The sequence below is a fragment of the Pleurodeles waltl genome, chromosome 1_2 (genome assembly GCF_031143425.1).
Source record: "Pleurodeles waltl isolate 20211129_DDA chromosome 1_2, aPleWal1.hap1.20221129, whole genome shotgun sequence".
Lineage (NCBI taxonomy): Eukaryota > Metazoa > Chordata > Amphibia > Caudata > Salamandridae > Pleurodeles > Pleurodeles waltl.
In genome coordinates, this window is record NC_090437.1 from 797,829,760 (window position 1) to 797,854,504 (window position 24,745).

Consider the following 24,745-nt stretch of genomic DNA (forward strand, 5'->3'; position numbering starts at 1 on the left):
GCGCTCCAGGCGGCGCAAGACGCATCGGAGCTCCCGCTCGGACTCCACCTTGAAGGCCCCACACATGGAAACGAAGAGACAGCGATCGCTGGTGGGTTCTGGGGGAGTTGTGGGGAGCACCGAACCATCAGGAACAACGCAGGCCCGGACGGGGTCCCTGAGTGACTCGGATTTGTCCCACAGTGCAGTGCTGTAACTCTATAAGCAGATTGATAAACATGGGAGGGTGCTAATTGCTTGGATGAGAGACAATATTGCTTACGATCAATTATTGTGTTTTTCTTTTTGATCCGAAGATATGGAGGGGTCCACCACTGCTCAATCAGTTAATGGCATACCTCACTATGTTCGAGAGTGAGGTGATTTATATGGGTGACAGATGTTTCTGGTGGAAGTATGGGGTGGGATGGGAGTTGGGCCTTGTTCTAAGGTATGTGTTACTGTTTCTTACTACATCAGTATGCTTGTGATCATTGCCCCTTCTTGGCCCGTAGAGGGTTTGATAGAGTGTACCACGTGGGGTTCACACGCGGATCGTGGGCAGTGGCAATACTACTGCATCGTTCATTTCACATAACAAAAATCCAGGTGTGGAAAGACCGGCAGGGATGCTATGTGGCCATCACTGGGAAGGTAGAGGGTGTCACGATTAATGTGGTCAGTGTTTACATCCCCCCCTGCAATGGTACGAGGGACCCTCAAGGACCTAACTAAATTGCTCCTAGAATTGCCTCCGGGACTTACAATGCTGAGGGGGGGGACTTTAACGTGGCCCCAGACCCTGCCCTGGATGTGGCTGGTCTGCTCTCATCTTACAGGCATACAATGGCGGTGAGAATCGTGGGATGGCTCTCAGCGACGGGGCTTTGCAATGCTTGGTGGGTGTGGGATCCAAGACGGCGGCAGTTTACCCACACATCGGTTGCCCACAGCTCGCAATCTAAAATTGACTTGGTGCTGTTGCAGAGCACGGATTGCACCTGTCTCTCTCATATCGAAATCCTAACTAGAGGGATTTCTGACCACGCCCCCCTTCAGTTCATCGTAGGCCATGCCCGGTCGCTGACCCGCCTTATGTGGCGACTGAATGCGTGGTATCTGCAGGAGCCGGCCTATGTTGAGCAGCTGCGACAGGCACAGCACGAATACTTTGCATTAAACGAAGGGTCTGTGGCTTCTCCGGGAACCCTGTGGGCAGCAAGTAAGGCGGTACTGCGAGGTGCGGCCAGAGATCCTGATACGAGGGTAGGAACGTTCGCGAGCACATAGTATTGAACGGCTGGAATTGCGAGCTATGGGTTTAGAGAAAGAATATGACACAAGCCCCAGCGAAGGGGCGGCTCGGCAGCTCTATTAGTCCACGAGGAAATCCGAGATCAGTCTTCATAGGCTGCAAAACACCTGTGGAGGGCTGCTACTGTGAGGATTTATGGTTGGGGGGACAAAACTGGAAAATTGCTATACTGGCTGGTTTCTCACCACCGGTCCTCTAGGATCATCCCCGAAATTGATGAGGGGAGGGGGGGGCCGCGTCGCAGGTCACGTGGAAATAGCGGACGCCTTCGCCCGGTACTACCAGACATTGTATCGGGTGTCGATGCTGATTGAGCTGGGCCAGGCCAGTCGGCTGCTAGAGGAAGATCCCTTTCCGCGGTTGCCCGTGGCGGAGGTGCAGATCCTGGATGGACCTATTAATGTGGAGGAAGTCGGGTGGCTATTTCTGCATTGGGAACAGGGAAAATGCCAGAACCTGATGGAATCCCTGTGGAGTACTATAAAGCGTTTAGGGAAGATTTGATGCCGCACCTATTAGCACTTTTTACGGAGGTGGAGCAGCGAGGGTCATTCCCAGAGGAGCTGGACCTTGCCACCATTGTGGTGCTTCCTAAAACCCAACCCCTATCGCTAAAATGTGCAGACTATAGGCTGATATCACTGATTAACAGCGAGGTTAAAATCTACGCCACAATTCTCGCGGCTCGTCTTAAGAGAATTCTGCTGCAGCTAATAGAACCCGACCAATATGGGTTTATGGCAACTCTTAGCACTCGGCACTGCATCCGCCGACTACATGTGGCTTATGCCGAGCGCCACTGACTGCCCCGAGACCGTGCTGTTCTATTTATAGATTTTGAAAAAGCCTTTGATTCAGTGGACTGGGGGTTTCTTTTTTCAGTGCTCCGGCGGGCAGGTTTTGGACCGAGGTTTTGCCGCCTGGCCCGAGCGATGTACGCTAACCCCTCAGCCCGTGTGCTGGTCAATGGGGCCCTGCCCTCAGTATTTGAAGTTCGTCAGGGCACGCAGCAGTGATGCCCCCTGTCCCCCCTTCTATTTACCCTAGCGATTTAGCCACTAGCTCAGATGATCAGGACAGATCCAATATATCGCAGCTGGAGATGGGGGCCCTCCCGGGAAGACAGGATAGCTTTATATGCTGACGACGTTCTGTTGTATGTGGAAGAGCCCAGCGTATCGGGCCCAAGAAGTCTCCACCTTCTACGACGCTATGAGCAAGTGTCAGGACTTAGAATGAACCCTACAAAGTCGGTGTTGGTCCCCCTGGCTAGTTCACATGACTGCTTTGACTGGCAGGACATGATACCCTTATGCAGACTCACCTTTAAATATCTGGGTGACCCTTCTGCCCGAGCTGACGTGGGCCAAAAATATGACCCCGCTCTTGGATCGCATCAAGATGTACATGATGTTGGTCTTACCTAGACTTCTATATGTATTTCAGAATTTCCCCCTCCCGATCCCACGCTCCTGGTTTAGAGCTTTAGAGAGCGCCACCTCATTGTTCACTTGGAAGGGAGCCAGGCATCAAGTGGTGGCACAACACTGTCAGAGAGGAATATATGACCGGGGCCTGGGTGCCTCAGATCCTTATCTATATTATCTGGCGACCCAGCTGCTGGTGATTCATGATTGGTTCACGGGGTGGGCAAACCCGGCTTATCAGGTGGAGTTGGAGATCTTGGGTTTCCCGCGTGTCCTTGACTCACTATACGGTGCACCCCTCCCTCGAGACATGGTAGCGATAACAAGGTGGTTTTCCTGGTGTGGCGCTCTGCGTTACGACTCATTCAATGGAATGCGGTTGTCACCCATCAGACCCCGTTATGGAAGGGAACACGGTTGAGTGAGAGAGTGGCACTGGAGGGGTTTGTGGGGTGGGTCTGCTGCGTATTTCACTGGTAGGGGATGTGTGGAAAGGTAATGCATTGAAATCATTTCAGGAACTGCAGGCAGACTTCCATCTAACCCAAACGCAGTTCTTTAAATTCCTCCAGCTTTGACACGCTCTGGGAGAGCATTTGCCGGACATAGGCCCTCTGCCGGAGTTCAGCCCGCTTGAGGCCAAGCTACTCATGGGGAACCTGGGAGGGAAAGGTGTTTCCCAGGTCTATAAAATGTTAGTTAACAAAACTCTGGGAGACTTGGACTCATTGAGAACGAGATGGGAAACATGGGTGGGGGCCCAAGATGAGGTAGAATGGATGGAGGCTTTGATGGCGCCAAGGGTGGTGTCAGCAAGACTTTGCACAGTGCAATTCTACTTTTTACACAGAGCATATCTAACGCCAATCAGGCTATACCGGGCTGGTTTATACTCCAAAGTTCAATGTCCAAGTTGTGCGGGGGAGCCAGCGGACTTCTTCCATATGGTTTGGTCTTGTCCAGTGCTTCAGATATATTGGGGCAAAGTAGTCCATGAATTGAGCGAGGTGCTAGAGCAAGAGATGCAGATGTACGCAAAACTAGTCTTGTTGGGGGTGATGGAAGAAATGGGTGGAGTGTGAGTGAAGCGTGCCTTTGCAGGTACCGCCCTGCTGGTAGCAAAGAAAGATATTGCTGCTGCCTGGAACTCTTCTGCGGGTCCTTCGTTCCAAAAGTGGAGAAGGGGAGTGGACTGGTGCGCACCCCAGGAAAAGTTGGTGTATGAAGCTAGGGGTTGCCTTCGGAAACATGAGAGGGTTTGGGGACGGCGGTTGGGAGCGATGCAGTAGGCCGAGGGGGAGTATGACTCTTACTGTGGGGTCAACACCTGAAATGCTGTTTATCTTCTAGAATGTCTTACTGTCATTGGTTAATGATGCTTTGGAATTGGATTTTATTGAATAACCTGTGTCAACTGTCTTGCACTTTTTCTTTTAAAAACAATTAAAAAAAATTCATTAAAAAAAAAGAACTGCTCGACCCACCTTTTCTGTCTATTTCTTCTAGTTTCTTCCTGCGTACATGGTCTAAAGGTTCAGTCTTGCTGACTTTGCATTTTGGATCCCATACCAGGCTTTTTTATCGTATGTATAAATTTTGTCTCTTCTGTTTGTACTTTGAATGTTCATTGTTTCAATTTGGAGTTCTGTTTTTTAAATTGTTTGACACAAACTTAGCAAAAGGTGAACTTCTCACTTGTAAAGAGGGAAACTATACCCGTTGGTCAGGAGTGGGTTGAAAAATAGCCCCCCATTTGATAGAGAAATATAACTGTTCTCGAATTGTGGTGGGAATTCAGCCCCAACCCTACACATCAATACTCGTGGATGATTTGCCTTGGTGCAACAAATGATCCAGTGTGTACTTACGACCTGCAGTAACTCTATAGCGTATTCCCTGGCTTATGATGTCCCAAGGTTCAACGCTGTCTTCTATTCTCTTGCACCTGTTCAGGAACCACTAGCACTCCTAGAATCCGAGGTGGATGTTGTGGTTTATCAATATGTGAGTAACACCAACTTCACCTGAAAGACTCCTCAAGTGATGGCATCAACCCTTGTAAGTCTTGTCTCCCCAAGAGCGAGCAGCAGCTGTTCTCACCTTTCCTGAAACCTAAACTCATGAACACATTTGAAATCCTTCACTAGTGGAAACCACCACTTTACATCCCAAAATTGTTCACCCAGCATGTGCCACTGAGAACTACCAAATGCACCTCAAGATACAACACCACATAGCCCAAATGTTTGTCTGCTACTTTTCACATACACAAAATTGGACTCTACATATCGACCAATAATTTTCAGTGACCCGCACAAGCCATGATATTTCTCCACATGGACTCCTGTCAAATTGAGATTATTTCAGATGTGCTTTCGAGCATCACAAGATGTGGCCTGCCAGTACAATTTACTCCTCCATATCCCTAATCTCAAAGAAGGGGGAGCCTTTGAAACTTTTTTCTGTACGTTATCAGAGACGCTCAAATTTGCAAAAGGTTCATGAAAACATGTAGTAAAAGGCCTAAGAAGACTGGACATTGGAAAGGCAAGAAAACAAAAACCGAGAAACAAGCCTTGTCTTCATAAGAATGGAGAGCTCTACCCCCCCTTTCTTTCATACCTCAATGCGTTGCTCATTAAAGACTTTACAATAAAACGTATACACTTTCCCATTATAGCTCATTTCCCAGTTTTAGTTCCTCAAGACTGTCACCTCCTGACTCTGTCGTCTCCATTTGGTTTCTTATGCTTGTTTATCCACTGTTATGGTTGGTTACTAGTTACCCTATTCTATGAAGCGCTTGGCTACTTCTGTGATTGTGCGAGCACTACGAAAATAAATACAAATATAAGCGCATTTTATTATGAGGTAGATTGACTTACCTAAATGGCGGAGCAAATATTTCTTTAAAGGTAGCACATGCCAAAAATATGTCTTCACGTTCAAGAAGGTCACGTTGGGTTATCAATTGAGCAACACGCGTGCGATCATTAGTGTAATGTGTTGATGCATGTGTGGTAAAACAGTGATGTTACCGTCTCAATGTTTCAAAATTCAGGATTTCTTGCAATTTTAGCTGGTATCAATTTCAATGATGTTGTTTCCTCTTCTGTTTAAATAATCTTTTTTTACGGTAATAGTAAACGAAAATATGTATTAATAGAAAAGAGACAAAGGTTTGTTTTATGTCTAGAGAACGAGGGATGGGCCACAGGCCGTCCGATCCAGACATGTCCTTGCTCAGAAACAACATCCATCCATTCCTACCACTTTCAGCAGTGAAAATAAACACAAGTTTGATGAGATGAGAGACATCGCGGAGGCCTGCCCTAGGCGTCCTTTCAAATATTTCCAAAGTGATAACACGTCGGTGTGCTGCACTGTGCGTGCTCTTACAAGCACAGCCTTGTAATGAGCGACAGGGCAGAAAAACATCGGCTTTATGGGCTGGTTCAGTGGAGCGTATTATTTTGTACCACACGAAACCAGATACATAAAGTCCTCAGCAAAAATGCTGGCTGATACACAACAATAACTGTGGGAAGAATGTCCCCTTTAATTCAGAGCTCAAACAATGCCCGTTGTGTCTGTCTGGAAATTCACATTATTACAAATGAGCTTTCTGTGCTCGCCTCATATCCAGCCCCACCTAGGGCCAGACAGACTGGGAACCGAAAAGAAGCAAAGGCAAAAACTGTTTGTTTATAAGTCCCACATTTTGCGAGGGAACTCGCTCTCTCTCGGGTACTGTACCGGGTGATGATAACTGAGGCGGTTATACCACACCCGGGATTGGGAAGGAGTGACAACACCACGACTCGTCTTCTGTTTGTGTGTAAAAGGCCGCTTTATTGGAACAGGTGCCCCTAACACATACCCCACCTAGGCCTTTGCCTCACAAAGCTAAAGCCTCACTAGATATAGAATAAACCTATCCAGCGTCCCACCCTCTCCCCTACCCCACCCTCCCCCTCCCTACTCTCGTCCTGGCTTTTCCTTCCCCTCTCACCTACTTATTTTTCCCCGTCCTACCCGCTTCTTTTGAACCTGTCTGTTAATGAGCAGTCTCCTGCCTGTCCATCTCCAACTGATGCTCCTTCCCCTATAATACCTGAATTGCCCTGCCATCTCCGTCCTCCACCCAAGCTTTTATTATCTGCCCTGCAGCTGTCACCGCTACAGCACGCACCTGTCCAAAGCGACAGCCTAAGACCTTATGGCACGCGCACCTGCTCCAGAAAGCCGGCCTGTAAAAATGGGGACGGAGGGAGGGGAAAAAAACGGCACCTAACTCTATCTAGCTCCGGCCACCAGGTCACCTGCCACAAAATGGTGACCTGGGACACAAAATGTCCGTTTTTATCACGGACCCCACCCACTCAAATTGGCACCCCAGATGCCCAACCGCGTCGCGGGTCGTACCACCCATCCCAATAAACCCCTGGGGGGAACTCCTCGTTCCTCCTCATCCCCCCCGGGACCCCATTACCAATCCTGCAGAGTATGGGAATTACTGGGTAGAGTATTAGCGCACATGGAAATGAGGAACAATGTCGGCAGTTGGTGTTTGCACCCAGGGGGTGCAGCATGTGCAGTGGCGCAGGGGTACAACGCCCCGAGAGGGCCAGTGAACCCCGGTAATTGCTGTATTTTACTACCTCAAGAGCCGTCACAGGAGCCTTTCCTTTCTTGCGCCAGGGCCCGTAGTACCTTCAATATGCCACTGTTTGCACCTTTTACTCGCAAAAGCGGCGTCAATTTACAAAATATAAACGACGCAAAAGCGGTGCTAACTTTCCATAAATCAGGCCCCATGTTTTTCGATCGTTTCACTACTCTTGAAGTGTGGATTTTACTGCAAGTCTATGTATCCGAGATTATGAGATACTTTTTCGCTCTGACTGGGCTTATCAGGAAACTAATAATGAGGCCCTAAATTCAGTTTGCAAAATTTGAAGTCAAATAGTGAATTTTAAGTTCAGTTTTCCTCTATATTACTTAATAAAGCAGGTTAAGTACTCCAATAACCCAGGGACCCCCACTGAGTAATCATTAGAATATACTACCCTCCCCCCCACTCATTACTCAAAAGTCAGGGACCCCAACATAAGCATTTTCGATGATTTGAACTGCAAAATAATCCACAAAAAATACAGACCCAAGCATTCATCAAACAAATACACTAATTATAAAATATTTAATTCACAAATATAAAAAAATTACAAATGTTATTGGGAAGGTTCGAGCTTCTCTGAATTCAACTGTGGCCCTCATCATCCATTCTGTACCGTGTTCGATGCACTTACACTGCTCCCACGAATAAATCTGAGGATACTACCTTGATTTTAGCATTCAATTTGACATTATGCTTCTTTATTTATATACACTTTATTAACCTGTTAATATTATTTAATTTTCTAAGCAGGCGTGGGCCTCCTTTGACGGCATTATGGACCCCCGGGGGCCTCTGGCCCACAGGTTAAGACCCATTGCTCTAACGGTCCTCACAATGTGCAGCTATCTATTAATTTATAGATGTGGCCATGATGCATGTGACCTTATCACCTTAGTATGTATAGCAACCCTTGCAAAGTCAGTGTCTACGCAGTGTCCCAGAATGTGAAGCGCAAATGCCAGGTCAGTTAAGCTGTTTTAGCAATGGTGATTTCCACATTAGATGGACATGGGTAAAATAACTTATAAATGGTGTTTTTCAAATTGGGGTAAAATGTGGTAGGGTCCAGATTTTCTCCAGTATGCCAATTAGTTTTGCTAGGCCAGGCACTCCATTCCCCAATTTTGTAATAGGCCACTGCTAATCCAGTTTTAATTTCTCCCCCCCTAGTACTCCACCATTGCTGAGACAACTTCCAGTTTAAAAAAAAACTATGTAAAGAAACAACACCAGGTCCGTTAAAGGCTCCATGTGGTGAAATATGTCACAGAAGTCTTAAAACTCCAGTTGGTATCGTCAAATAAAGTAACATTCTAGAATGCCTATTATTGCTAATTGTTAGAGGTGCAGGACTCTGCAAAGAGAAGTGATTTAATTTTTAGGTCTCGCCTAACAGTTGGCATGCGTTGTTGCTGCAAGGGGTATGGTATACAGTGAGGGGCTTGGAGCCCTCCCATTATTTACTGTTTTCTGGATTAATAGTCATTCTTTTGAGGTGCCTCCTAATTGGCCATCATATGCCTTACGTCACTTCCTTTTATTTTTCAGCAGCATGGACTAATTACTAATTGATTACATTTGATTCATGTCCTTCCGCTATTTGCACTGTGATAAAGGGTACTTTTTTAATTTTTCTGTCTATCATTTCCACCTCCATGTTACACTGTGGGTTGCCTTTAACTTCTGTCCTACAGGTTTGTCTGTTGTTGTCTTAAATGTTTTGGGAATTCAGCGCTTCTTTTAGAGCACCAAACAAATGGCATGGACTATCAACGGAGTTTTTTTTACTTGTTTTACTGTTTAGCGCCGTCTTTTATGGCACCAAACAAAAGGCGCAGAATAATACAGCAGTCCGTGTGACTGCATTTGATTGTAGGTTGCACCTCTTCTCTGCGCATACAAAGTATGTGTCTGTTTAAAGCTACTTGTACACTACTCTGAAACTGGACTTCAGTAGTTTTTCCAGGCAAGCAGTCCAGTCACATGCTTCAGGCTAGGCTGCCTCTAAGCAACATAGACATTTTGGACACACCTACGCCTTTTCAAACACAAAGTATGTGGCTTTGTAAAGTGCCTCAATTTTGGGCAGCGCTGCCAGGGGTAGCTCGTCCTCAAGGGCAAAGGGTAGGGGCGAGGAACTACACAGCCCAGATGCTCGGAGTGAAAGAAGACCACAGCGCCCCGCAGGCGCTGTACATGAAAACACGTTCATTTGAACATGATTGTGTTTTTATGTGTGCTTCCAGTGTTCGCAGCAGTATCTCCAGCTCATTACAGGGGGAGTAGGGAGTGGGTGGGGCTGATGCATTCATCTTCAGATTGTGTGTATGTTTATGGCAATCTGGAGATGCATGTCTGGATTACGCATGTGTGGGGGCGTCATTCAGCTTCGTCCCCTCACACAAGCATCATCTATTAAATTTAACAGCCGTACTGCGCATGTCTTAATCAGCATAATAATGAGAGGTGTCGGGGCACAAATCAGTGCCTCCCGGCATCCAGTTGGAAGGCAGGCATAACAACAGTGGTGGATTTCTCAGCCCTGTCCCAAATTCTGTTAGAGCTGTAATTCCAGCCCTGTTAGAAACTGGGAGAGGACTTTGGGTGTGGCCCTTCTCATCTTGGTCCCACTTCTGCTGTTCAATTCCTGCTTCCTATTTGCTGCTTGCGGAGTTGGGTTCCTGCCTTTATTTCTGCTATGGAGAATGAGTGTAGGGCCCTTTCTGGCTGAAATAATCAAGGAAGCAAGGTAAGTGAAATCATTTTATCCTAATTTGGTGGGTGCGTGCATTTCTGCATGAGTGTGTGAACATTTTTGTGTGTCCCCCATGATATGTAGTGAGAATTGTAGTGATGTACAGCCCCCCGCTAGGCGCAACACGGCAGACATGAGCAGCTACTTTCCCATCTCTTCACAAGACCAGTCAGAATTGTCATTGAAGTCCATTTACAAAAAAGACTACATGTTTATTATTTCTTTTTTTAAAGGAGAGAGTATGTTAAACAATTTGAAGTTACGTTTTTGTGGTGCGTTTTTGAGCTTCAGGGTTAACCCATCAGGTAATGGCTCTGGAATTATGTAAATCCTGTGAAGATTGTTACATGTCGCTCATTGCCCAACTGTGTACAGTGATGCATATCATTAAATAGCCATTAAATAAGCCATCCAGAAGGTGAAAACAGAGCAGGTGTAAATTTACAAAGGCAACACAGATAACATCAAACACAGCGGTGCTCTGATGGTAAGAGCTCTGGATTTCTTAAAGGCTCTTGCTGGAGCTTACTGTGATCTGCAGATAAGTAGTTTGGTTTTTGACAGGGTCAATTCAGCCTCCCATCTTTCTGAGAAAGATTCATTGAATATCTGGAGTTATAGTGATAATGTAATACCTGTGCTTTTTTAATACTGTCAACCCCAGAAGTACAACATGAAACACCGTGGATAATCCTTAAAGTTGGTAAGAAAACAGTTCAGGAGGCATCTCTTAGAATAAATGTTTTTAGACAACTTGTGCACAAATCATCATAGATCCTGTAGGTATTACTTTGCTTTCTGGTGCAAGTGGTCTACTTCCTCCCAGGTCCCTGTGCTGAGGGAAGAGTGTTTCGGGGGCATGTGTAAGGAGGTATCTATCAACATTAAGGCTGTAAATCATGTTGGGTGGATGGAGCACAAAATAAACCCTAAATTAGAATTTGAAAAAAGATGAGAGAAAGCAGTACAGCAGAAGGTCAATGCCGAAGTCATAACAGTGGAAACCCTGTCCAGGACTCGGGAAGGTGGAGATAGAACAAATTTGTGTTTCTTAGGTACACTCCGGTATCACATGAAACTTGCTTCTCAGCTCATGCCATTGCGTGCTGAGCAACTTAAACCTATTGCCCAGGTAGTAGTAATGAAGGGTCTAATGACATTTACTATGATCCTTCAACTGAAGACAAGATTGCAGGCTGTCTTACATGAGCGAGCCAACTATGAATACTCTATGGAATGGGGCGTATACCTGCACAAGCCAACATGAGTTTCTAATATTAAAGGTTATGCTGGTTCATATAAAATAACACAATCCTCCTTCAGTAGAATTGTTATTCTTAGAACCACGATTTAATGTATTAATTTTCGAAACATCATTAACACTACTAGAGAGTGATGAAAATTAAGCATACATAACTGCCAGTACAGAAGGTCCGTGATGCACAACATATATCAGTTCATGTTGCAGAAATAGTTATTTGTACACAGTATAGTAATTGAAGGGATTTCTTTAGTTGATTTCTTTGCAGTGTAGGCAATAACTCTTTTCTTGCAATCAGTATTTTTTCCTTGGGTTTCTGAAGGTCAGGGCTGGCAACTCTCCTTAATTGTGGTTTGAGATTTAACCTTAATGTGGGGCATTTACAAGCTGATCTTACTTAAATAATCGATATTTTGTTATCCAAAAGGATACCCATATTTCAGGCTGTCAGGCTGCAGTGCATCCTGTCTCTTATGTAGGCTTATATATTGCCCAGAGAGACTGGTAGAAGTAGTTAAGAAAGTTTATAATAAAATGCAATAAAATCCTGAGGAATCATTTCCAAGTAAATACCACAATTTATTTTTCTGAATTATCATTCAGTGCAGGTTTTGTCTGCCGAAAATGCGACACTGGCTAAATGCCATGGTGGCTGGCCTCTGTCTCTAAGTGAATGTGTTATTTCCATTTAGTTTGATATCTGTTATACAACTTTTCAGTATAAAACGTCCTTTAATGGAGTGTTTGAGTATAACCATGTCCTTTCACCTTAGTTATAGAATTAAAAAGTATGCTGCAACACAAGATCTCTCCTGCAACTGGACATATAGTTCAAATGGCAAGAGTGGCAGACAGAACTTTGGTGCACGTTACATTTTATTAAGGTGTGATTACACTCAGCAGCTTGTGAACTGCTGAAAATATTTTTTAATGCACGTGAGGGCCTTGTTGGTACCCAGTAGAACTTGCTTTTATACCTATAGTTGTTGAAACAATTTCTTTAGTAAAGGTGGTCTAGATGCAAAATGCCCTTTTGTTTTCAAAACGTTGTTGGGGGAGAATCCTCTCAGTCGTTGCCCCTTTGGAAGATTTGGGTTTGCTCGCTCATTACTGGCAAATCATAACCAGTGCTATGCCCCACCCCTTCTTACTAGATGCCACTGAGCGCTACAATAAATCAATTTCTCCTTAAAACCTGTGTCCTCAGTCTCACATGTATTCCACCTCTTCCCTGAACATAAAAAGTAGTTTAAAGCGCCTCAGTGTTGTGCAGTGCAGCAACTACTGCATTTCTCCTTAAAACCTGTGCCTAAGTCAGTTGTAGTTGGACTCTCGCTCCTAGGCGAGACTTCTGATATCGGGGTGACAGCACTTTTGTTTGTTGACGACTAGGCCAATCCTACAACAAGTCGCAACTGTCAGCCCAACCCTCCTGGCTCACAAGCAGTACCCAACCAAAAACCCAAACAGTAAAAGGTGATTTCTGGCAGCCTTTACGCATGGACTCTAGAATGCAACATCTCAGAGGAGTCATAGTGGAACGGAGGTTACCCTTTTCTTACGTGAGCAATAAGTCTCAGTCACTCACAGGTAATAATGGAGATGTAGGATAGATTTTAACAGGTTTATTAAAAATAAACTTTATTAAAAAGACTACCATCTACTGTAAAATGCATGAGATGCAATGATTAGGATAATGAATGATGCAAGAAGCAGAATTGTAAAGATGAGAGTTGTGAATACAAAGACCCCCACCATCTTGCAATAAACGTGAAATGTAAAATCCCTAGCACACAGAGACTAAACCCTAACCAAACAAGCTAGGTGTGATAAACCTAATCTGCCAGTACCATGTCCATGAGGAGCACTCCCAACTCTCGTTACCTTGGAATGAGGTATCTAGGTCAGACTCCATGGTGACACGAAGACTCAGTCTGCATCAAGGCGCAATGCAGCATAGATGGCATCAGTAGCATCTGGCAGGAATCCCTCTGATAACCTTGTCTGTGTGAAATGTATTTATACAGATCTTGTAGGAACCCTGATGCAGGTAGGTTCCCAAACAATAGATAAGGGGGCATGCTTGGGGCGGCAATTATGTAAACAAATCCCTCCAACAGTACATCATGCTCCTGTCACACGTAAGTGGGAAAGGGACATGATGTGAATACCTATGTATCTCACTTCATTTTGATGCTGAAAGTGACGCCTTCACAAAGTGGCACTGATAAAGTAAAATCAAAACATTTCACTAACTATAAACATAGCAGCCATTTTTAAAGAAATAAATAAATAGGCTAAGACAGAGCAAGCTAAGTAGGTCAAAAGTCACTAGGTGACGGGGGCACAGGCCTGCAAGCCAGAAGGCTAGGTAAACTCTCGATTCCCATTAAAACTCCTCCCCATTGCCGGAACAAGGATGACGCCATAGTGATGATGCCAAAGAAGGTGTGTGAGTCCAAACTAAAATGCTCTGAGCTAAAAATCTAAAAACATGGTTTAAAAACTTCAAAAACTAGCTAAAAACCTATGAAGAGATAAAATGTCGACCTTGACAAGCACAGCAGGTCAAAGTTGATCTTAATGAAAAGACAATTCAGCATAAACTTTGAAAACTTTGGAATAAAGCCAATCATCAAATCAATTAGCAAAAGTTATGATCTTGAAGAAAGTCTCCGAAGGCATCAAACAGGAGCGCATCCAGGAATTACTCCACATTGTCAGATGTCAGATCGATTACAGGATTGGCAGACTGGTCCACAGAGCAGAAGTGTGCAGAAGCCTCAAGCATAGGATTACCTGCGAAGGCAGCACCATCCAAAGTGCCTAAAGGAGTCAAGTAGTTCACCAGGGGTGGCTCATAGGTGGGTTCACGAATCAGCCTCAGTCTCTTGGGGCACGACTGTGAATGAACCCTCATCGGTCATCGGGAACATTAACAGCTCACAGGAGGTACTGGTGGAACAGCAAGACAGTCTGATGGTAGACACATGAAGAGGCACCAGATGCAAAGGAGGACAGGTTGCACGCGCCATAGGACTGTTGGGAATGACAATGGCCAATCATGCTCCAATTCTTCCAGCAACGGAGCACCAATGAACTGCACCATTCGATCATGGCACAGCTGGGCTGGTGGTAGTAGCTCCATCACTCTGCTTAGCTGGGAGGGCACAACCACTGCGTATCAGGAACAGCAACAGCAATATCCCGCCAATCAATGCCAAAGTCACAGGAAAGCCACCAAACACACTTGAAAAGAGTGAATGGATAGCGAATGGGATGACTCCAAAGACAGTCTGGAAGATGGAAACGAATCCAGACCCAACAGCCTTAAAGAAGTGCACAATCCTAGCAGTGCTCAAAGAGTTGAATATTCTGGAAAACAGCTCTCCAAAGTACTTGGGGAAGTTGCTATTTAATAGGGATTGTAGCTCAGCTGATGATCTCGCTATCTGGAGAGCATACCTCTCTGGCTGATGTCAATGCAACTTGTTCCTGGAACAGTAGCACCTTTAGTCTGCTCAGCTTGTCATAATTTACATTAGTAGTATCAATGTGACATGCCACATTTCTGCTACTCATATCTCTTGGGTGGGGGAGAATAGAACATGTCCACAACAAATTACATCTTAGAGACTGAAATGGCGTAGGCAATTCCTGGTCTCATACTGCAACAGCTCTGTTCGTTCTGGACCACATAACTTCCATTCGAAAGTATATGAAATGCTGGACAAATCAAAGGGATAGAGTACCTTTCAGAAAACAGACCAAGTTTGCAACCCCCGCATTGCAAAGGTCATGAAGAGGCACCTCTTTGCAAATCATTGAATGACTAAGAGTAGTCTCGCATTCACTTCTGCTGAGAAAGACCTCTGTTTTGCCGTTCAAACATTTGTACTCAAAAGGCAACTCCAACTCTTCTTTAATATGGCTGTCTTCTAGCTGCATGTATCTGCCAACAGCAAGATGTTTCAAGCACTTTGTGGAAATGAAAGGTGGAAATGGGCATATTTATAATGCCATGTTTGAACCATACTGTTGACGGACTTTCTGCAACCGTGAAAGTCAACCTCTCTAACTTTTCTATGTGAAGCATGGTGTAAATTGCTTCTTTTTTAGCCATTATCTGTTGTTCCCTGGATAAATTAAAAGCAGCAAACAGGTCACTACTGTGAATATATTTCCATGGAAATTTTTCAGAATCCGTAATGATGTAGTGATGGAACGCAGCTGAGTTTGTCCATGGTGTAGAAGGGACATGTCATTTTGAAGGATCTCAATTGCAGATGACACTGTTATTCAGGGTGTAAATTCTGTTGGATAGAGTATTCATGCCATTATTGACAACAGTTTATGACTTTTCTATATTTTCCTTACCTGTCTGCCTTGAACGTGGTGCCACTTCTATTTGTGAAAGCTTCCAGATCTCATTGTATATGGTGTACAAGAATCTCTTAGAGCGGGGCTTTCTGGGACCTAGCAAGAAATCCTGCAGATCAATTTCCTCTAAAAGGAGATTAAGATGTTCTTTCACTGCTGCTGAGGCGTTCGTCTGTAGCCATTTTTGGCACAGTTTACCCACACTGTGTGTGGTAACTATACCCTAGTGTTGACCCGAGGCAAAGTGAGGATCTGGCCAACTAATCTTGAAGCTCCCTGAGGAATTATCAAAACGCGCCTGACACCCATTTGTGTCCATTGACCACAATGACCACCCACCGGGACTGGAAAGTGAGAAATTATAGGTACCATCCTAACCCTTTGCATCCAATCCTTCCTCTGTGACATTTAGGAAGGATTGCCAATTGGTGAATTTGGCTGGTATGGGTATACTTGGTGGATTCAGTTCTTTTATTTTTGCTAAGCCAAGACAGTATGTCTGTTGAGTTGTGTCATTTACAAATATCATTGGAACAGGAATAAGGCATGCTCTGAACAAAGCCTCCCTATTCTGAATTTGCCAATCTTGTGTTTCCCCATACACTTTTCAATAGTGTTCTTCCAGTATTAGTATCCTTCAACTGCAAGTTGGGAAACAAAGGAATCTGAATAGATTAAAAGGTGGTAATTTGAAATAATATGACTCTGCATTTGTAGTGTCACGCCTAGAAAAGTATGGAAATTTATTACATTTAAATTAAAGTTATCTAAATAATGTTTTGGACGGCGTTGAACAATGTTCCCACTGTGTATAGTTAAATACTGATCTATGTCTTGTTGCTCGGAGCAGGTAGTAATGTCCTCAATTATTGTAACAGAACATTTCCCAATAATTCTTTGTGTTAGTGTACAAATCATCACTTTGAAATACAGTGTAATATTGCAGCTCAGGAAGCATTAAATCAACGGTTTTAACGTCCCAGTCATCAGAAACAACAACAGGTGTAATTACATCAGTCATTAAAATTTTGAAAACAAATTGAATTTGTATAACCTCAGTAGGCCTGTATATATCAAAGGTAACTTTATCCTAAACAATCCCATCTGGAATTGGGACTGCTGAAATGTTCACAAGGGATAAGTCTCTTCAGACCTTATGCGAGGAAAGATAAGTAGTTAGAACTTCATCAACAGGCTCGACAGAAGAGTGTTCAGGAAGATAATGACCATTTATCAAGAGAAAGAAAACACTTAGAAACTAATCCATAACAGAAAGGCAAGCAATGTCAGAAATATCCACAGATAATACATGGATAAACCACATAGTTATTTTTAAGCCATATGTACGGCTTATGTGTCTTTGAAACAGTTGCAGGTGCAGGTGCAGATGTAGTTGAAGAAAAGTCATCTTGGTCGATGAAGTAACCAGAAGCAGTCTATAGAAAAGCAGGAGCAGGTGCATTACTGGTGGATGGATCCACTTCGCGTGGAGGCCCATATTAGACAGTGTAATCTGTTTATTGAGTTTGAGTAAAAGACAGACACACCTTGGACAGTTCTTGTCGGTGAAGTGTTAACAGTGATCAGCAAAAGCTCATTTTCCACTCTCCCCAGGCTTGAGGAGGCCTTTGTAGCATCATACGTGCTGGTGTAGTCAGAAGGGTTGTTATTTCTTTGAAGAGGTGTGTCCTATTGGGTAGTGAGAGGGGACTGGGTACTACCTAAGGGACCTCTGGGTCTACAGTGCAGGATTCGCCACATGGTGCAATTTGATGTTGTTGATGGATACATCTGTTGGCTTTGGAACCTGGCAGCAGTGGTAAGATGATAGTTTTTGTGCCTTGTATTCCCAGCACTGGTACCACTGCTCTGTAGGACGGGTCAAATCCCCTCTTCACAGGAATCTTCTCACAAACCAGATCCCCAACTTTAGGAATCCAGCCTGTAGAAGGTATTGGCAAATCCCTTAATCCTATAGTGGCAGCACTGGCAGATGAATTATCATCACAAAATTGCTGAAGCTCCTGTAAGACAGTGAGATGTTTATTTATATCAAAAGGTGTGTCTGTTGCCACCATACAAGGGCCATCTAGATCTAGGACATACATAGGTATCCCAAAGAGGACCTCGTAAGGAGTGTGTCCTCCCAAGGACCGTCTTGGCAGATTATTCAGTGTTCTGTGGATCCCATATAAGTGATGAAGCCAACTGTGGCCTGAACCTAATACTCTAGCTGTTAAGGACTGCTTTAGATCTCAATTCCTCCTCTCAATGGCCGAGTTACCCTCGGGATGGTAGGGTGAGGAGTAATGGAGTTCAACACCCATTGTCCTCATGGTTTCCCTAAATGCCTTAGAGGCAAAGGCAGGGCCCTGATCCGAATGGATTGCTGCAACCGCATATGTACTGATAAAGATCAGCAAGTCTTTTATAACAGTTTGAGCGTCAGCCAATTGCTGTGGCCATACCCACAGGAATCTAGAACAGGAATCTGCAGTGACTAAGATGTATTTGCATGCATCAACAGGTTGTAAGGGACCACACTGGTCCAGGTACACACACTGTAGTAGCCTGTTGGACACTAAGAGGGATGTCTGCGGTGGGCGTTTGATAGTTCAGCCCTTGATTTGCTGGCAAATGTCACAGCAAAGGACATATTGCTTGGTCTGTTTGTGTAGACCTGGCCACCAGAAGCGTTTCTGTAAGAGTGTTATCGTGGCTGAAACACCAGCGTGAGCAGATGTGACACACTCATGCGCTGCTTTGATGAGACTTAATCTCTGGTTTTGGTTGGGGATCACTCGATCTCCAACCCCAGAAATTATCGCAAAGACAACATTCTGTCCACTGATGTGATAAGAATACTTAGTAGGGTATGCTTTTGTGACAGTCTTGCCTTCAGCCGAAGCTTTCACACCAGCCAGAATTTCGTTATCCAATCTCACCTGAGAACGAGTCATTGCAGCAACAGAAGCCATAGCTACTGGGGATTTGGCCACTTCAACAGCAAAGGTGGTACCAATAGCATCCTATTTATGGACTACATGAGTCTCAGGTACCTTATTCTGAAGATCAGCCACCTTCCCCCTCAGAGTTCTGTGTTTTATGGTGTTCCCCTTGGAGTCTCTGAACCCGTTCAGCCGCCAATGATTGAGATAATCATTGTAGGACTGGATACAGTAGTACGAATCACACACAATCAATGTGAGCTATCCTGGATCAGTTTGTTTTAGTGCCAAGATAAGAGCCTTAAGCTCAGAACTGTGCTGTGCAGTCCCCTAAGGTTTGCGTGTAGGTATTGTGAGGGTGTCAAACCAACCTTTCATCACTCGCCTCACAGCAGCGCAAGCAGATGAGTATTGATACTTTGTACCTACAGCTGGTTGTGTTGAACCATCAGTATAAATGACAGTATGATATCTGTCAGGTGGCTTCTGGGTACTCCTGTTAGTATTGGAGAAATTCTTGTGTTTGAAGTATTGGATCAAAGATGTAATCAGCATCAGTGGCAGTCAGGGAGGTTGGCAACTGAATCCAGTGTGGATGTAATGCTTTAGTTTAACGAACGCTTGCTTTGGTGACAGCCTCTAAGATTGACAACGGGGTAATGACAGTAATGCGTTTCCCTTGGGCAAGTGGCCTCTCCTTGATGACAGCCATCTATACAACAGTTAGAATTATCTCTGTGAGTGCAAAGCGTTGTTCTGCATTAGAGTATAAATGTGATTTGTATGCAATGGGCACCGTGTTGCCCTCATGAAAGGTGACATAGGTGAACCCAATGGCACCAGCAGTTATTCTGATGGACAAATTTGTTTTCTTTGTGTGTGTGCAAATATTTTGTTTTTAGCATGTCTTGCTGCAGTCCTTTAACGTTGCATGTGTGTTCAATTGTCCAGTGTCTGTTTGAGAAATCTGGGCGAATTAAATCATAGAGTGGTTTGATGCGTTGTGCATAATCTGGAATGTAAGTTCTGCCAAATTGAAGAAACCAAGAAAAGACTGCAGTTTCTTGATAGTGTTCAGTGGTTGGAGCTGAGCACATTTTTCTAAAAAGTACTGGGCCAGGCTCTTGTCCTCGTTTGGTAGCTCGTATCCCAGGAACAGTACACTTAGAAAGGCTATTTTACTTTTCCCAAAAGTAATTTTGTTACCAAGGGCTGTGAATCCAAGAACAATCCGATCGACCCTGGCAAGATGAATGTTTAGGTCACCATCTGTGAGATAGATATCATCCACATGGTACAACGCCTCGGGTCAATATCATGCAATATTGATATAACCAAGGCTGAGCCCTGGAGCAAACGACAGAAGCATTTTTGTGAGCCAAATGAGAATGCACTCGGGTCTAGACTTTCATGCACTAAGTTCTGGCAGAAAATGCTTTTAGAAATATCCAAGGTTGTTTTGTATTTTTTACGCACTGTGTTGTTAATTAGTGCAGTGCTGTGTGAATGTTGTATTGCATAATTGCGTGTATGACTGTTTAGGTGTCTGTAGTCTAAGACTGTTCTATATGAATGGTCTGGTTTTGCAACAGGAAATAACAGATTATTCATTGCAGTGACACAGGGCTCTATTACTCCCTGGTACTCATGCTGAGTGAGGATCTCCCTCACTTGAATATTAGCCTTGTGTTTAACAGACTGTTGGGGCTCAGGCTGAGGTGTAGACCTATTTGGTATTACATGGTAGGGGAAATCTCTATCCCACCCTGTGTGGTTGCGGTATAGCTCAGATGCTTGCGCAAAAGCCAATCGATAGCGTAGGCTTGTTTTGCCGATTCCGTAACAAGATTTGAGAAGGAAGGCAAAATTACATCTTCCCCATGTGGTAGCTTACGACGTCCTCGGTTGGCCAGTCTCTTTCTGCTAATAGGATATCACAGTTAGGTTCATCCCAAAAGAGTACACTAATGGTGCGCTCTATGTCTCCCTCAATTTGGATATTTACAACATAAACCCAGTTGGGTGGGAGAACGCGCCCGTCTGCAGTCTTGACTGCAAAAAAGTCATTAGTTGCTGTCACATCCAGATGCTCTTTCAGACTCTGGCGACATATCGTGACTTCTGCTGCGCTGACCAGCAGGGTCACTGGACAGGTCTTGTTCTTCAGCAATGTTTTCAAGTTTTCTGGCATGTTTAATTGAAATTGCTCCCACCTTTTTGTTTTTTTAAATTGTGTTTTTTGTTGTGGGGATTTGCCTTCTTTCTTGTCTGAAGACCTCTGTGAGTCTTTCTTCTGTTTCACATTGTCAGGACGTTGATCTGACCAGCCCACTCTCTTGCTACGTCTATCCGGTGCGTCCCGAGAGGAACGTGAATCAGTATATCTGTCAGGAGCTTTTATATTTTCTCTATTTCTGAGACTATATCTCCTTTCAGAGTTCTCTGGATGTGGAGAATCTGCTCTCTGACTTCGTCTTTCTTTACTTTGTTTTTGTTTATCCCAGCATTTTTTAGAGCTCTCTTGTGTTTGTTTAGTACCGTCCTTAGGAGTGGTACTCTGGATGTCAGGTTTTTTCGAATTAATTTTCAGTAGTTGACGCTCCTGTTTCAACTGTGGAATCTCCGGGAGCCGCTGGCGAATAGCCAACGCTACTGCTGCCCCTTTAAGGTTACTGAGTGTTATTAAGGAGACTGCGTCAGAATTACGCATCAGTTTCATCTCCAGATCTAGGGCTGGAGCAGCCCCGTGCTTATTTTGAATTTGTTTCAACACTTCCAGTAAATTGGCAAGTGTATGGTTACCATGAGTGGTAGTGTATATTGCAGCGAAGACTGTACTCCATGTGGTGTAGTCGTCCACTAAGGGAACCATTCCAAATAGCAAGCACATTGTGAGAAATCTTTTTTTCCTGTGGTCCCTGTGGGGAAACACAGCTTCCAGTTGATTAATTTTGTGTGCTATCCAGAATGGGATTTTCTCTTGTTCCTTGGGCACCTTGCCCATGATAGATAGTACTGTTTGTGGGTTAATCCCAGGTTGGGCCAATTGGAATCCTGCTGGTGGTGCTGGACGTGTTGGTATCATGTTCAAAGTCAGCAATACGAATTTAATAAGTCGTCTATATAATGTTACTAGCTCATTGTAGAGATTGCACAGATCAACTGCCTGATGTTTTGTACACCTGGGTATGGTGTATACATGGCAAACATTGGCCACATTGGCCCGTCGTTGCTTAAGGGACCTAATCTCACAGTTTGTACTATGTGTGGTAGGACACCATTAAGCCAGTTCTGGCGTTCTTGATATGTAATAGGTACATCAAGATACTGGTATGCTTGGTACAGTTGTGGTACATTTGTATGTTTTAAACGTGTATGTTGTAGAGTCTTCTTCAGGAAAGGTGACCCAGGAATAGAATGTTTCTGTTTGGTAACCTTCCTTTGCCTCCACTATGTAGGTAACATCCCCACCCTCATCTTTCAAGCCATGTGCTATTAGATGAAGTATTAATGCATGTCTGGAATATCTAAGAGGTTAGCTATGTTAGATAATGGGTAAAGAGAAGGAACACCAAGTGGGGAGAAAGTTCTTTTAAGAGTTCAAGCCTGAACAACCTACAGCCTAGTTAGGTGCTTCCTGTTCAAGACCACGGACGTCTCCGTATGATGGTACTTAGGGTACCTGTTGTGTGTGAGACAGAGATACTCAGGATCCGTTAATTAGTGCCAAAACACCATTGTTGGCGGTGCCATTTCTTAGATGGACTCTCGCTCCTAGGCAAGACTGCTGGGCAAATCCTACAACAAGTCGCTACTGTCGGCCCAACCCTCCTGGCTCACAAGCAGTACCTCACCAAAAACCCAAACAGTAAAAGGTGATTTCTGGCAGCCTTTACGCATGGACTCTAGAATGCAACATCTCAGGGGAGTCGTGGTGGAATGGAAGTTACCCTTTTCTCACGTTAGCAATAAGTCTCAGTCACACACAGGCAATAAAGGAGATGCAGGAAAGTTCTTAACAGGTTTATTAAAAAGACTGCAATCTACTGTAAAATGCATGAGCTGCAATGATTAGGATAATGAATGATGCAAGAAGCAGAATTGTAAAGATGAGTTGTGAATACAAAGACCCCCACCATCTTGCAATAAACGTGAAATGTAAAATCCCTAGCACAAAGAGCCTAAACCCTAACATAATGAGAGCTATTTGTGATAAACCTAATCTGCTAGTACCATGTCCATGAGAAGCGCCCCCCAACCCTTGTTACCTTGGAATGAGGTCTCTAGGTCATACTCCATGGTGACACGAAGGCCGGGTCTGCATCATGTCGACATACAACATAGATGGCGTTAATAGCACCTGGCAGGAATCCCTCCGATAACCTTGTCTGTGTGAGATGGATTTATACAGATCTTGTAGGACCCATGGCACAGGTATGTTCCCAAACAATAATTAAGAGGGCAAGCTTGGGGCAGCTATTATGTAAACAATTCCCTCCAAAAATACATCATGTTCCTGTCACACAAAGGTGAGAAATGAACATGATGTGAATACCTACGTATCTCACTTAAATTTTACGCTGAAAGTGACGCCTTCACAGAATGACACTGATAAGGTAAAATCAAAACATTTCCCTAACTATAAACATAGCAGCCTTTTGAAAGAAATAATTAAATAAATAGACTAAGAGAGAGGAAGCTAAGTAGGTTAAAAGTAGGTGACGAGGGCACAGTCCTGCATGCCAGAAGGCTAAGCTAAACTCCTGATTCCCATTAAAACTAGTTAGGATCCACTAGAAGTCCTTATTCTTATATGTACTCCACCGAATGCTCTTTCAAGTGCCCTATATTCATATGCACGTGGGTGCAGCCTAATGGCCACAGCTCCACTCTACTTTACTCCACTCCCCTCTAATCCAGTCTACCACACTCCACTCCCCTCTACTCCAGTCTACCCCACCCCACTCTACCCCAGTCTACCCCACTCCAGTCTACCCCATTCCACACCATTCTACCCAACTCCACTCCAATCCACCACATTTCACTAGAATCAACCAAATTCGAGCCCACGCCACACCAGTGTATCCCACTTTCCCCGATCTATCACAATCTACCCATGCCACTCCAATCCACCCCACTAGAATCAACCACAACCTACCCCACTTCACTCCACTGTATCCTACTTTCTCTGATCTTTGACAATGTACCCCACTCCTCTCCAGTCTCTCTCCACTTCACTCTACTCCAGTCTACCGCCCTCCAATCTACCCCATTTCACACCAGCCTACCCCACTCTACTCCAATCTACCCCCAATTCACTGCAACTGACCACAAACTACCCCACTCTACTCCAGTGTACCCCACTTCCCCCAGCTGCCACAGTCTACCCCACTCCAGTCTTCCCCAATCCACTGAAATCTACCCCACTGCACCCCAATCTAGCCCTCTCCACTCCAATCTACCGCAGCATACTCCACTACACTCCAATCTCCTAAACTCCACTCCAATCTACCCCACTCCACTCCAATCTACCCCACTACAATTTACACTACTCCACTCTAATCTACTTCACTCCTCCCCACTCATCTCCATTCTACCCCAGCTCACCCACTCTAATCTACACTTCAATGTACCCACCTCTGTTCCATTCCACTCCATTACACCCCTCTCCAGTCTACCCCACTCCAATCTACCACAGTCTAACCCACTTAACCTACCCCACTCACCACAGTATACCTCACTTCACTCCAGTCTACCTCACTACAGTCTACCACACCCCATTCTAATCTACTTCACTCTACCACACTCCAGTCTCCACCCCACTCTACTCGACTCCACCCCAGTCCTCTCTAATACACTCCACTCTACACCACTCCACTTACCACAGTCTACCTCACTCCACTCCAATCTACCCCGCTCCAATCTACACCACTCCAATCTATGCCTCTCTACTCCAATCTACCCCATTCCTATCTCCACTCCACTCCAATCCACCCTAATGC

At 44.6% G+C, this 24,745-nt stretch overlaps 1 long non-coding RNA gene across 1 annotated transcript in view; it reads left to right on the forward strand.

The window, feature by feature from the left end:
* The window catches only part of LOC138304247 (uncharacterized), a 188,255-nt gene that overhangs the window by 33,352 nt on the left and 130,158 nt on the right, over window positions 1-24,745 (forward strand). The window contains exon 2 of the long non-coding RNA XR_011205525.1: window positions 4,228-4,304. This is a non-coding gene — a long non-coding RNA (uncharacterized lncRNA). The remainder of the gene's footprint in view (window positions 1-4,227; window positions 4,305-24,745) is intronic.